A 16002-nucleotide genomic window follows, 5' to 3' on the forward strand; every position below is an offset into this window, starting at 1 on the left:
AGTCTAGGCACGAAGGGTAGGAGGCACTTTGGCCTTGCCTCAACGAGGGGACAAGACAGTTTTAGCTGGCATGCCAAGGAAGGCCTTAGTTTCTCTGAGAAGTGACTGTGAGGTGGAGTAGGGGGAAGGGCAGTAGTGGGAGGAGAGGAGGGAGGGGGAACTGGGATTAATATGTAAAATATAAATTAGTTAATTAATTTTTTAAATGAAATATCCCTATGGAACTGAGTGTTTCATTCTTGAAAACAAGAACACAATTCCTTAGGTTTTTACATAAGTGGAGTCACTTTTTTAGTCACCTTTCACCTCAACTCCACCTTCAGGAGGATCTATTACCTCCAGTTTATCGAAAGTTTTGTGTCTCAGAAAGAGCCTCCTACTCCTGTCAGTTTTAGTGAAGAATCATGATAGCCAAAGCTCCAAGTGTGCGGCCTCACTAACGACGTCAGAAACCCTGATCTCTCTGTTACTTGTGTTTTATTTCTCACAGAAATATATGAAGCATTTGCTTTGAAAATCGTAAGTTCCTTCCTTCATGTAGGATTTCATTTCTTCCTTATAACGGTATCGGGGGGTTATCTGATCAGAGTTGTGGTCCTCACCTATAGATGACAGGGTCAGGGCTGCAAATGTGTGCGTGAGCTTTTCCATGTTGGTCTTCAGCTCGGAATTGGACTCAAGTTCTGTACCATGCTCACCCTTCTACTTCATCAGATCACAATGTGAGAGGCAGTAACTTAAGAGAAGAATCACAAAAGAAGTCATTTCCAAAAGGGCTCATGGAAGAATCAGAACATCCTTGGTGGGAAATAAGTAAGGGTAAGGAAATGAATGACACCTGATATCACATTTATTCAGTTTTTGTTTATAAATTTTCTTCTTGTGGGTATGCCTGTCCATCATGAGCATGGAGGGTATGCAGGGCCTATAGCAGCCTGAAGAGTGTGTGACACGCCCTGAAAACAGAGTTTCAGTGGACATGAGAAGCAAGTGGGTGCTAGAAATTAAACCAGCAAGAACAGCAAGTGCTCTTAACCTCTGAATCATCTCTCCAGTCCCAGAATTTCTGTACCACAGTCTCTTTTAAAGCAAAATACAGCCCAGGTGGTTCACTTTCTCCAGAAGGTATTGTTATCTAGAGCCGTGTAGCTATCATGTAGCATCTTGAAACAGTTTCCAGATCTTTTTATTTCAAGGCTGGAACAATTTCTGTAAGTCTGTTCTCCTTGATGCAGCTCACTTCAGGGTTTGTATGAGAACCATTGCATGGAGACCCTCGCATGACAGTCCTGACATTTCTCCTTCACGGGCACATGATTACTCTCCCTCTCTCCCTCTCTTATGGCTCTCCCCTCACTCTCTCTTACACACACAGAGAATTATACACAAAAAATATATTTTGTTTCCAATGTACATACACTTACACACATGGAAGAAAGAAAATGGGAGTAGTTTATTTCCATTATACATACATACACACACAGACTATTCTATTCCCATTACACACACACACACACACACACACACACACACACACACACACACTGTACTTGCATGCGCATGTGCCCAGACACAGACATGGACTCATCGACAACTCGAACAGCATCATTATAATTTCCTCCTTTACCTGAACTTAGGTGCCTTCTCAACAGTTTCCCTGACCACTGGAAGAAGGCCTCCTCCCATCTTTCCAAACTTCCCAAATCCCACAAAAGACCTACATACCCCATCTTTCTGCTTTTTGCTATGACCTTGCCATGACCTTTACAGAAATAAAAAATCCCTGTTTGTTACTCTTCCAGAGCTCAATCAGTGGAGCCAATTAGAATCTACATGAATAATTTAACCTTCTGGTAGGGACTGGATGGATCAAAAGATGCAGCAGCTTTCCAAAATTAATAAAGGATTTTATAGAGTCATAAAAAGCCATAATTCAATCATTTTTAAAAGGACACTGGGCACACTTATTAAGGGCTGGGTGATGCTGAGGTGTGCTCAGGAAGCCCACGAGTGCTCACTCAGCAGCAAAGGCCTCTACTCATGCCCAGTCACTTCCCTGACAAGCAGATAATCTGATCTGTGCATTTAATAAGCAATATTTACTAACGATCCTATCCAGACTGCTCAGTTTGAAGAAAGCACTCATAAAGAGGATAACTGAAACAAGGCAGGGCACATTTTTCTCCCTATTAACAGTAAACAATCAAGTTTGGAAAAACGAGAGTCTTCTATTCCTGGGCACAAGTCAATCTCTTTACAATTGTAAAGACTTTTTAGGAGACTCTATATATGTCCTACATTGGCATCATATTCTTCTTTAAAGCAAATTACAAGGGACAATTGTGGCACTTTTGTTTTTGCTTTTATGGTGCTCTGTTTCATCTCTTATAAAGACAGAGGGTGGCATCAGGTGCTCTTCCAGATGGAATGGTTCATAGTCTCAGTACTGCCCCCTTGTTTATTGGCCTAACCAGTGGTCCCTGCTTGTTTTCTCCTTTCATCTGACTGCAGATTTCCCAAAATAAGATCAAGTCGCCACACCATGCTTGCAGTAGAAGATCTAGTTAAACAGTTTGGGCACTTCACAGAGGTGTCCCTCAAGAAAGAATGGAGGGTAACCAAAAGAGGGTTAATTTCTTTCATTGTTCCTTTCTCAAAGCAGAGAAGCTTCCCTCTTATTTTTCATAAGGTGGTACCATGAACGGCAGCAGAGGCCCAATGTATTTCACCACAGAACTTACCCTTCATATTCTTAGGTCTCATGTTTAAACAACCCCCCCACCCCCAATCTGTTGTGGTATATTGTTTGATATTTTGTTTGTGTTTTGACAAACTAAGCCTGCTTGGCATCAGAGGGTGGAGTTAGCCTCTAGCTGACCTAAATTAACCATAGAGCTTTGGAGGACTGTAGACAGAGAGGAGACAGGAAATAGTAAGGCAGAGTCAAGAGAGGATCTCAGAATATTTGGGCAGTGGAAATGAACTTTAGAGGTAGGAGGCGACTGGTTACTCTCCCCTATTTCTCTGACTCCAAGCAAGTTTGATTTGCTAGAACAAAACAAAATATCATACAACAGTGGTAGCCCTGTCTTTCAAGAGAAAGAGCAAGCACAGTAGGGACAAGGACAGGTGAGGACACGGGGTTTCACTTCAGGGAACTTCAATCTCAGACCTCAGGGATCTCAGTAGGCTTCTCCGAGCTTACATCTCTTTGCTACATTTCTGACTCTACTATTTACAGGGATAAACCTCATAGAGCTGCCACACTGGATGAATTTCTAACAAATAGCACATAAATAAATAAGCAGCTGTGGGCCTGCGTGGCTCTCTGTGACTTGTCTGACCCATATTGTGCCCCTTGTACTGGTCTCTCCTGTTTTCTTTCCCAAAGCACAGGAGGGGGTAAGTGTCTTTGGACGCCACAGGTACTAAGTGATCTGCCCGTTTGCCTAACCTCAAGCGACAAAGTGCTGGTCCTCATATATCACAGCCTCGCCCAGGGAGGATTAGGTCACACTGGGCAGGGGTTCTGCTAATAAGATCATGCATAATCAATAGGGGTCAGCTGACATCTTGTCAACTCCATCACTGTCAGTGGGGGGCTGAGGTAAGGCAGTGACAAGGGTAAGTCTGTCAGACCCCCAGAACATGAACAGATGGGCAGCATTGGATGCTGCCCCCCTATACACAGCCAGCTTTTAGGACTGAAGAGGTTCATGATTCATTCATGGATCTGTTCCACTGTCCATTCCACGGATAGCTATGAATGTGTCAGGTAGAATCAGTACTGCTCTTACAGCAGAGGATGGATGACAGAAAACAGTACCTTGTGCATTAGAGCATCTACATTTTTCCAGGCATGATGACATGGAGAAAAAATGAATAACAAAGAGCACAGAGTAAAATAGAAGGAGAAAATGAAGAAAGTAAAGGATGGGAAGGCAAAGACAGACAAGAAAAAGGAGATAAAACTTTGAGTATTGAGAAATGAAGCAATATTAATAAAGGCTTTCAGAAATTGTCCGATTGAGAAATTATGGGAAGTTTGTATAAATGAAGGAAGAAACCATGAGGATTTCTAAAGAGAAGAATGCTAGGAAGAGGCCCTGTGACAGATGTGTTCTTAGACAGTTTCAAGAAGAGCAGCAGAGTCAAGGAAGGCTGCAAAAGAGCAGAAAGATGGACGTGTGGGAAGACACTGACAAGAGTGTTGCATCAAAGCAAACCTTCCTGACAGATACATGAGAGCCTACTGTCGTATCTGGCCAGAGTAATGATGTTTTCTCTTCACCATAGACACTATAAGTCTAAACTACACAGGCCATAGAAGTTGAAAAGGAAACAATGCAAGAATGAAGGAAAAATTAAGGACCTGGCAATAGTTATTTATCAAGTACCTGGCTATTTTGTGAAAAGAATTTCTCTACAGGCACAAACCTTAAGAATTAACATTCTTAAGTTTCAGACAAGATAAAGTATTGTGGGCACATCTTAAATTATTATTGAAATAGATTAAGTAGAAGTTTAATGTCAACCCTTTCCTTCCTGTTTTAAATTGAATTATAGTCCTAAACAAAACACTATATCACTTCTATCAGTTTAACCGCCCCAAAAACACTTAAAGAGCTATCATATAGCATGCACATGGCACATACACACACATATAGGCAAAACACTGATACACATAAGATATATAAATCTAATAATATCAGAAGCTATACCCACCAAGTCTAACCAAGCTGACTGTAAAAATAGTGAAGCAGTTCTATGGTACTTATTTTTGCAAGGATTGCTTCTCTCAGGTGGACAATCAACCTCATTAGCACATTTGTAAGCCTTTCAAGAACTTGCCAGTACACCTGACTTTGACATCTCATCCTTATTTTGTGGTTGGTCATGTTGTGCATCCTCGGTATCATCAGTGTGATGATAGTCATCAGACATTCATCACACCTTTCAATTAGATGCAGTATTTCCTCGTTTTTCACAGCACTAGATTTTCATGACTACTGTTGATAACATCCTTGCTTCAATTTATGGCATATTTTATATTCTTAAAAACAGACTTTTTAAAATGTGCATTAACTTTTTGAGATGCCTCTTCCTACCTATACCCTGCAGAGTGTTTCTTATCTAAATATGTTATGATCAGTAGACCTTAAATGCTTGCTGATATCCTTCTTACATGTTGTTCTTGCTTCTGTCCCCAGACAAGGTCCAGAATAAGTCACACTGCTAGGGTTGCTAAGAGCAAACTTAAAGAAAGCTATTCTTTCTTTCAGAACATGGTGTGTGTGTGTGTGTGTGTGTGTGTGTGTGTGTGTGTGTGTGTGTGCATTGTGCCCCAGTTACTCAGCACTGATTGACAGCCTCATGATACGTAGATGGTTTACATTTGCTTTTTAATTAAATCCATCACAGCAAGGGAAAACATTCAAAAGATCCTCACCTCATTTATGTCTTAGGCACACAGCATCATTCCAGTCGATTGAGAACACTGATCGTCCCATAATCTATCATTTACTTTAATGTAGGAATCATGACAGAGGAACATACTTCATATGTTTACTTCTTTGCTTCTTTAGACAACAGGTCCATTCTCATTCAAATATGTTCCTTTGTAAAACATACTTTTATTGCTTTTTATGAATATGTATTATCATAATGTATCATATGTATATCACAGGAAATGCCTATGAGTATACAAGAAGCTTAAAGAACACCAAATAGACTGGATCCCCCAAAATTTTATATAATAATCAAAATACGAAATATAAATAATAAAGAAAGAATATTAAGAGCTACAAAGGAAAAAGGCCAAGTTAACATATAAATGCAGACCCATCAGAATAACACCCGACTTTTCAAAGGAGCCTTTAAAAGCTAGAAGGTCTTAGACAAACATTATGCAGACACTAAGAGAACACAGATGCCAACCCAGATTTTCAATCACGTTAGATGGAGAAAACAAGACATTACATGACAAAAACAGAGTTAAAAAAATACCTGTTCACAAATACAGCCTACAAAAAGTACTCGAAGGAAAACTCCAACCCAAGCAAGTTAGATGTACCCACAAAAGCACAGGAAATAGGTAACCCCACACCAGCAAATCCTAAGAACGAAACACATGAATACTACCACCAAAAAATAACAAGAATTAACAATTATTGGTTGTTAATATCCATCAATAATAATGGACTCAACACGCCTATAAAAAGACACAGGCTAACAGAATGGACACAAAAACAGGCTCCATCCTTCAGATGCATACAAGAAACACACACCTCAACTTCATAGACAGACATTTCCTCAGAGTAAATGATTGGGAAAAGACTTTCTGATCAAATAGACCTAAGAAGCAAGCTGGTGTAGCTATTCTAATATCTAGCAAAATAGACTTCAAACTAAAGGTAATCAAAAGAGAGGAAGAAAGACATTTTATATTCCTCACAGGAAAATAATTCAAGATGAAGTCTCAATCCTGAACATTTATGTCCCTCAATCAAGGGCACCCACATTTCTTTTAACAGTGATTATTCTAACAGTGAATGACTCTTCATTACAAAAAATACTTACAAGATCCACACTGTGACTCTGTTAGTTTGTCTTTTAACCTTATCTAGGCATTGATCTCTGAAGCACATTTCTTGTTAATTTGGCTCAAGTGGGTGAGGAACAGTATATAGTTAACTTCTTCTTCTCCACAGTCAGGAGATTAAGAGCTGAAGAGCACATAGCACGGAAGCACTGTTTAGGTGGCTATTAACTGACTGTTGAAACACGTAGTACCAGCTCTGTGGTAACTCTAAACACCAGACCAAAATTCTCTTAAATCCCTTTTAATTCTAGGAATCTTCTAAACCAAAGAACAGACATTTAAACTAATGACTCAGGGCTCCATTGCACTTTCCGGCTGGCACCAATGTTGTTCTGACATATTCCCCTTGAGAGATTCTTGTTAATAAGCCGAGAATAGACTTAAAGAGACAAAGGTTAACACCAGGAAGAACAGTTGGGAAGTTTAACAGTTTGAAAGGTTGGCATTAAATGAGCAGGATGGGATCTAAGATTGGAAGAGTGAAGGTGTCTTTGAACAGACAGTGGGTGACCAGAGAGAATGTTTTAAAAATCAAGATAGTAGCTTGGCAAGAAAATTCAGTAAGTAACTTAAAGAAAAAAAAATAAAAATAAGATGTAATAAATATCTGTGAAAATAAAGGGCCTGGTACTGCCCCTTATAATATGATAATTCAGGTTCAGAATAAGTAAAAAAAAAATCTTCAATAAAGTTAAATAGTTTTTAACCTTTTGCTACTTGTTTCATATTTATTTGTGTATAACATTGGTTTCTGTAAAAAAGACAAACACATACAATTTAAATTTGTAATGTAAGAATTCTTATACTCTAGTAACTATAAACTTAATTTTAAATGAATAGAAAATATTTTTCTAAAATAAAGCAACAGCAGGATGCTATATCACTTTCTAAGCAAGTAAGTAACACTCAAATATGGACATTTTTCTCAAAGAAATAATATTTATTTAGAGAAAGTTACAAATTTTAGTACAGTATGGAAGTTAAACAAATACTGATACAAGGTAGACTTCAATGACATAAGAATACTAGCTACTCTGGAAACACAGACATTTTAATAAACTTCTCAATCTTTAGTACGCAGTTTGAATAGATATAATTTTTTCTTATGCTTATACAATGAATTTGTAATACTTGGTCTTCTCTTTTGATGGCATCAAAAGTGCCTTAGTTTCCCAATTTTCTATAACTCTTCCATCCCCCATCTTCACAGAAAGCAAGCAACTCAGTCCTTACTCTTTGAAAACTGTGAGCAACCTCTTTGTTTTGGTTGGTAGTATAACTTTTTAGACTCTCTGATGCATATACCAACTGGCAGCTTCTGAAATGAAAGCATATTTGGAGTGTCTTAGGAAGGATGTTGTCTTCACTCTACTATTCAATATTCAATTGTATGTTTCCCTACTGGTTTATGTGCTAACATATAATACTCATATTGAGGAATTAAGAGGTCAAAATTGGGACTAATAATATTGTGCTTTTGATAAAATCCTAAGTATAATAGAAGTACTTGGTTCAATCTGTAGTAGCACATAAACTGAATTATGTGGAAAGCAATGGCAGACAGGTAGAGGCAAAGGATCAAAAGATTAAGAATATCTTTAGCTATATAGTAGATAAGAACTCACAAAACAATATATATATATATATTTATAGTTATATATATCTAAAAAGAGAGAGAGAGGAGATCAAACCATTGTATTAAGTGGTAAAACTTTTATAGGGTGATTAGCATGATGGTTTTAAAAAGAATGGCTTTTATAGCTGGGCCTTGGTGGCACATGCCTGTAATCCTAGGACTCAGGAGGCAAAGGCAGGCAATCTGTATCAGTTACAGTCTAGCCTGGTCTCCAAAGAGAGTTGCAGGACAGGTTCCAAAGCTACACAGAAAAACCTGGTCTTGAAAAATCAAAAAAAAAAGTATGCATTCTATAGCCTAATATATTTGAATAGCTCTTTCTGAATTGATGGAACTGTTTAGAAAGGGCTGGGAAGTACAACTGTACAACCTTGTCAGAGGCAGGTTTTGAGGTTGCACAAAACAATGTCGTTGCCAGTTAGCTCTCTCTGTATCAGTGGTTGTGTCTCAAAATGTGAGATTTTAACTACTGCTCCACTACCATGTTCCCAACTATAATGATCAGAAATTGCAATTTTTAGAAACTGTAAGCCCCAGAGACACTTTTTTATAACTTGTCTCAGTCATGGAGTTTTAACAGCAATTGAAAAATAATTCAGATAATTAGTATTAAATAAAGCTTCAAAATAGCTCTTAATGAGTGAACATTGATGGATCTTGTCTTAGTCCTGGTTTTTCTTATTGTGACAAGACACCGAACAAAAAACAAATTTTGGAGGAAAGAACTTATTTGTCTCACACTTCCAGAGCACTGTTTATCATCAAAGGAAGTCATGACAGAAGCTCAAACAGAACAGGAACCTGGAGCAGGAGCCGATGCAGAGGCCATGGAGGAGTGTTGCTTACTAGGTTGCCTCATCTGCCTTGCCTAGCCTCCTTTCTTAGAGAATCCAGTACCACAGGCACAGGGATGGCCCCACTTATAATTGACTGGGAGCTCCCCATCCATGGAGCTCCTCCATCAGTCACTAATTAGATATCCTATGGGTGCATTTTCTCAATTGAGATTTCTTCCTTTCCAGTAACTCTAGTTTTTGTCAAGTTGACATAAAATTAGGCAGCACAGATATGTAAAACGATGCAGAGAAGCTATCACATAACACTTGATTGTACATATGTGGACTGACTGCTTTGCCACATGATGCCCTGCTTTACTTTGGGACTCTCTTAGCAAGAATTCCATTGTCAGATCTAATCTTTGCCCTTGAACCAACACCAAGGGACATAATAAACTTCTTTCTAAAGCTCCCAAGAATCTGATATTTTATTCTACTAAGAGAAACAACTTACTACTCATCATAAAGAGAGGCTTAAAAATGGAAAAGTGACTGATGTTTATCAAAGAAATACTTCCAAATGTTATGCACCACCATGTGTCCTTCACAAACTCCAGGGAATTCACAGGGGATGCCCCCCAATTCCTTTGCCACTGGACACAGCATCCCTAGATAACTGAAACTTCATTGTTCTTTACTTTTATGCTAAAGCCTTTGTTCTCAGCAAGTGGTCACTGGACTCTTTAATGATGGCATCTTAGCACACTTTCACTGAACCTCAGCTCATCTTTGATGATCTCAGCTCTCATTCCAGGGATTCTTCCTATTTCTTCTGTATTATTTGGTTTCACAGACTTTAAAGGCCACCATTTCTAGTTTATTGTACATATCTTAAAGTAAAATTGCTAGAACTTCGATATGGTGAATGGTAAAATCTCTTCAAGATAAACACTGTTTGTTTTCAAGTTTAAGGAGAAAATAAAGAAAATAAAACTCAAACAAAAGTTTCTCAGGATGGATTTCACTTTCATCCTATATGTGTAAGATTTCACTGAGTGCCACTGTAACAAGGGGATTCAACACAAAGGAAAGAATTAAAAAGAGATAGACACAAGATGTAGACCATTCCTTCGTTAGGATTTACTTAATCTTGACTCTGAGCAAACTTATCTCCGTGAACAACCAGAGCTCACAAAACAAACAAAAGGAGATAACTAACACAGATTTCAGTGATAATTATAAATATTACTCCTCCCAGTAATACTTTGTCTCGGGGTTCTTCCCTGTAAACTTCATCATTGGATTCTTGTTTCCTTTAACTTCCACATCTTCAGTGCCACTCTCTGAATGCCTATCCTTGCTTGTGCTTATTATTAGTCAACAGATTTGACACAAGGGGATTGGGTTTGTCCCTGTTTAGTTACTATACTGCACAATGTAGACTATCCATTCTGTTTTCTGTGTCTTTCTGCTTATCTCTTTATCCTAGTATTATATTCCTGCCATGGAAGCTGAAGGCTTTCCTGTTGACTTCTATCACACTTCTGTATAATTTTAAGCTTCCCTCACATCATTTTTAAATCATTCCAAGATTTGTTCATAATTTAACTGTGTTTTTTTTTTCTTTGTAACCTAACTGGATTTTTAAAAAAGTTTTCTTTGATTGCTTGCAACCAGAGATTCCTAACTGTTATAGACTAGTGAGTAGGCTTTTTAATTATGACCTCCACAGGCCTCAGACCTAGGGGGCATTGGATAAATGTTTATTTAATGAGTGAATGAATTAAATTTATTTTAGTATGTGAAGAAAAATGAGACAAGGTAATGAGTGTTCAGGCAGAGCTGAAAACGGACTCTGCATTGTCCCAATTTCCGTTTGAAATGCTCTGTGTTCTGCTAGTTTCCGAGTTCCAGTGTGCTTTTCACTTACGATTTTCTTTAAAGAGAACACGGCCATGTTTCTTTGAACTGAAACTATTCATAAATTTGTAACCAAATTTAAGTTTGGTATAACAGACTTAATGTTCAGCCTTCCATCTGTAGTCCATGCTTGGCAAAAAAAAAAAAAAAAAAAAAAAAAAAAAAAAAAAAAAAAAAAAAAAAAAAAAAAAAAAAAAAAAAAAAAANAAAAAAAAAAAAAAACAAGAAAGCTTGGGATTTTGTGCTGCTGGATTTTTTTATAAAACAGTTAACACAGAGGTATTGGAATTGTATTTCTTAGCGTGAAACATTTCATCTTGTACACAGGAAATACCAAATTGGACTGTGGTATGAGCAGCTAGGGGATTCCAGCTACTTCCTCCCTCTGGAAGTGTTCTCACTGAAGAAGCAGCCTGTGGAAAACCACGATAAAGCAGAAACAGCAGTTTACTGTGTTCAATGCTTCCAGCTTGTCAAGCTGCTTTCATAAGTATTCTACCGTGTTATCTTTCCAGAAACTCCAGAGTGGTCACGGGCTTATTTTGTTATCATTCCATTTCCTACAAAGATGAAAAAGAATGTGGAAGAGCTTCTTGACTCTCAAAGTCATGCCTCCTTGATGACAACCAGGGTCCAAAGTGTTGCTGCCTTTGAACTAAATGTCATAGAAGATAACCAATGCCTACATTCTTTCCTTTTTGAAAACATACTTTCATTAATATTTTGATAATTTCAGACATGCATACATTGTCCTTTAGATTATTTTCCCCTTACTGCTTCCCCTAACTTCCTTTAGAGTATGTCCCCCTCTTCCCATGCCTTCTGCTTTCCAACTTCATAGCCTTTTAAAAAGTATATAAAATATGGAATCAAGTGTTTGCTTCCCATATGTCCACTGGCAGGCACATGGTTGGTATACCAGAGTTTCACATTCCTAAAAAATATAAAAATAAAGAATAAAAATAAAATAACAACAAAACAACAACAAACAACAACAAAAATAAATTTATTTCTTTTTCTTCTGTTTATTCTTATACTTTAGTTGCAGAGTTTTATTTTCTTATAAACATCTCACATAACATGTTAAACATGCTAGACTCTAGGCATAATACTTTGTACACAATATCTTAAAATGTTTTTATGTGGCTAATTTGTAATTACTAACTGATTTGTTAAAAAACAAATTTGTTAAGAGCAACACAAGAACTTTGTTCCCTATTTTTTAGAAATCTCTAACAGACCCATCCTTAATGTCACTGCTCGTAAGTGAATCCTGGCGGTAAGCACAACATTGGGAACGATGCAGAGGCGTAATTCCTGGTGGACTGTACTTCTTCATTGATCATTTACTATATTTATTCCGTGATGGAATGTTCCTCGCACCCCTCCATCTAAATATCCAGTCATCTCTATAAGGCTTAGTTTTAGTGTCATTGGCATTAAGGACATTATTCTTCAACACCATTCCTACCAAGTTCAAGTTCACACCAGGCCACGCCACCCTTCTGTGGTCTAAGAGTCTGCCGTAGCCTTGCTTCACCTCCGAGACCTAATTATAATGGAGCCTGATGTGGGGTTAAGAGGCATCCTCAAGTGAAGAAATATTGAATCAGGAGAAATAGCTCATAAATATGCAAATCCCTTCCTTCGGAGGCCTTGTTCCAGGCCATCTAATAATGCTTCCACATTTCTTCATGCTACTCCTCTCCTTGCTGCAAGGGAAGGAGGCTGAGTCTGCGGCAGCGCTGTTCTGCCTTCCCACCTGTTCACATTTACTCCACGGCTGCCAAGGGAACTCTGCAGAAAATAATGCTTCTGTGAACCATTTAGTTGACTACATGTCAAAAAGTAATTTGAATCAAAGAGTCACTAGCTTAATTGATGGTGATGGCTCCATCCAAAAACAACCAAAGAAATTGATGTTGTGTAAATTGCTCATATATTGCTCTTGAATTTGTGAGCATATTCTTGTTTGCCTTGACAAGATTCAAATTATCTTTCGGACAGCTCGACACATTACTTAAGATGTGCCTGTATGTGAATTTTAGCTGCTAAAGGGGGCAATAACAACCTTCCTGTGAAATTAATTCCCATGGCTTCAACTTCATCTTGCCATTTCTTTTACTCATTCCCTGCACACACCACTTCTATTCCCTTACAATTTGTGTTTTAACCTCTAAGTAATTTTAGTCACCGTGGAAAACAGATACACTGTCTTTTCAAATCCTAAAGAGATCTGAGGTCCTGAAGAGCAAAGATGATGAATCATAATCCATTCAACAATTTAAACTTCTTTGGATTTATATGCTCCAATACAACTGAGCCACTAGGGCCTGTCAGAGTGGTGGGGATGCTCAGCAGTACAGAATACGTCATTTTTGAAACCAGCCTGTACATCCCATAGATAACTAGAGTTCAAATTCTCAGCAATCATCCTGGCAGCCAGTCTTCCAGACTCCTGAGTGTATGAGCCCAAAGACTCCATTACAGCAAAAGTATGCTCAGGTTATCATCCCTGCAGGGTATAATACTCTCAGGAGTCTTCTCCTCAGTGGTGCTTCTCTCAGTTTTTCTAGTGGGTACCAACTGCAGTATACAGTACAATAAAATGAGGATAACCTTGGATAGAGAGTTAAGAAACACAGTATCCTGGTATCCTTGTGAGAATAAAGTTCTCCCAAATACAGACACAGACTCCTCCTGATATGTTTATTGGATGCTAGAGAAGGCTCGCTTTCATAGCTAGTTATAGAATTACTAAATGGTCATGAGGAATGTAGACTGAACAGCATCTTACCTGCTTAGGTCTGAGCTGTTCCTTGTTTCCAGAGCTGTAGAAGTTCATGGGATATAGCTTGAAAATCAACTACTATGTGATAGACAGGGCTTCTTAGTATATTTAATTTCTTCCATACACACTTGCAACCAACTCAATATTCACAGAAACAAATTAGCTGCTTGAACTGGCATTTTGGACCAGCTCAGACCTAAGCAGGTAAGATGCTATACATTTGCCTACAATGAGGCCAAATACCCATAAATATAAAGTAAACAACCTCCAAAAGTTTAAATTCTTGCATTTGGAACTAGTGTCTCACCAAATTGTCCACATTATTTCAGTCTGACTATGTAGCCTTGAACTAGTAATGCATTTGCTTCAACTCCTGGATAACTGAAAAAATATGTATGTGCCACCAGATGCAAACACATCTGTAAAGCTATCTTATTATGTATGATATGACATTTTAAAAACAAGAAATATAAGGCTCCTATATTTTAGTTGAATGATCTGAGTATTTCAGACAGCCATGTATCATTTGCATTTGTTCCAAACATGGCTCATACTTGTGCAAAGTTGGCTTTCCAGCTCATCCTGTGTCTCATGCACATAAGCTCAGTAGGAACTCCCATCAGGTTCATCATTACGAGAGTGCTAAGATAGCTGCTACCTTTGCTGAATCCCTATCTATGCAGACCTCAAATGTGTGCAATCCTTATGTCAGAGTCTCAGGGTTCCTTTTTATAGTTCAAAAGAAGTATAATGGAAAATGAAACCTATTGTGTCTTTTCTCTCTCAAGTGACATCTTCAAAACACAATCTTCGAGGTTTCTGGTAGTAAGTGAGAAACACCATCCTCTTACTGAGTCTGTGTTCTTAATAGGTATATAAACTATACCTATTAAGTATACTAGAACTAGAAGACCTTTAGAGAACAATAGGTACTTTCTACTGTTAGTAAGCATGGGGTTAAGGAAACAAGTGAGGTTTGTATAAAGAAGTACCTAGTTTTTAATGCATGTTAATAACGAAGCTTCGCCCTAAGCTTTTTATGAGCTTCAAATGCAGAAGTTCTCAAGCTGGTGGTTGCAACTGCTTTTCCAAGCCTCTATCTCCAATAAGACTTACATTACTATTGATAACAGTAGTAATATTACAATTAAGGAGTAGCAATGGAGACAATTTTATGAATGGGGATCATGACAATGTGAAGACATGTATTAAAGCGTTGCAGCTTTAGGAAGATAGAAAGGCACTCTTTTTGTTTTGCACTTCATTCCCCTACAAACTGAAAAGAGTCTGGCTAAGGTAACAAGGTGGTAGTTCAGAGTGAGTAGCCCAGGTGTGGGTTGCAACATTATCTTATTACTATTGTTACCTGAACTTGTCAACATCATTCATGTCTTAGGAGCATCAGTTAAAAAATTAACATCACATTAACACTCTTTGTAATGGACTTTCTAGGAATGAAACTTGGAGATGCTTCTTTGACAGTATATCATCGTATATAAATAGGTACAAAACACATGCTTCTGCAGTTATTATCAAATCAGTGTACACATCTATTTATAATTGACTGTGTGGAGATGATATTCCTTGAGCCCTTGGAGATATTCCAATTTTTGTGCTAAAGAAAGTGTTCATTTATATCAGCTTTCCAGATTCATGAAGAAATCATTGAGCAGTGAAGACTTTGTGAGTTACAAAACTCAAGTCATCTTCTCATTCTACTACACAATGAAAATATGACTTAAAACACCTAGAGGTGATTTCATTATACATTATAACCTTGAAGATTTTTTTTTTTGTTTCCCAAAGCCATGGGTCTACCAAGTATAGAGTGGGAATATCAGAAGCTTTGCTCTTTCTTTGAGAGAAAAGATAATTCATAATGCATTGCCTCTGAAGTCTGAGATCACTCCTTCTATTTAATATGATGAGCCTGAAAAGGCAGGTCACACCTCCTGAGAGAGTAAAGTGAGCACAAGTAATAGGTACACAAGTAAAACAAACAATCAAAAAACATGAGAAAAGACAACCCTAATGAGAAATTTAAAAAATTGATGGACACTTCAGACTCATGAACAGGTTCTCAGAGGTAACACATTTAATGTGAGAGATCTGGTCCCACCCATCATCTCTTATATTGTGGCTTGGGCAAGGGAAAGAAGTTCCCCATGTAGTGTGAATTTTAATTGGTCTTAATAATAAGAACCCAGAATTAGACATAGGGGTTAATGCTGAAAACTCAGATAAACAAAGCAGCTAGTCACTAGGTAATAGTCTTACC

The sequence above is a fragment of the Alexandromys fortis genome, unplaced genomic scaffold, assembly GCF_014885135.2.
Source record: "Alexandromys fortis isolate MF-2015 unplaced genomic scaffold, M_Fortis_MF-2015_v1.1 scaffold_25, whole genome shotgun sequence".
Classification (NCBI taxonomy): domain Eukaryota; kingdom Metazoa; phylum Chordata; class Mammalia; order Rodentia; family Cricetidae; genus Alexandromys; species Alexandromys fortis.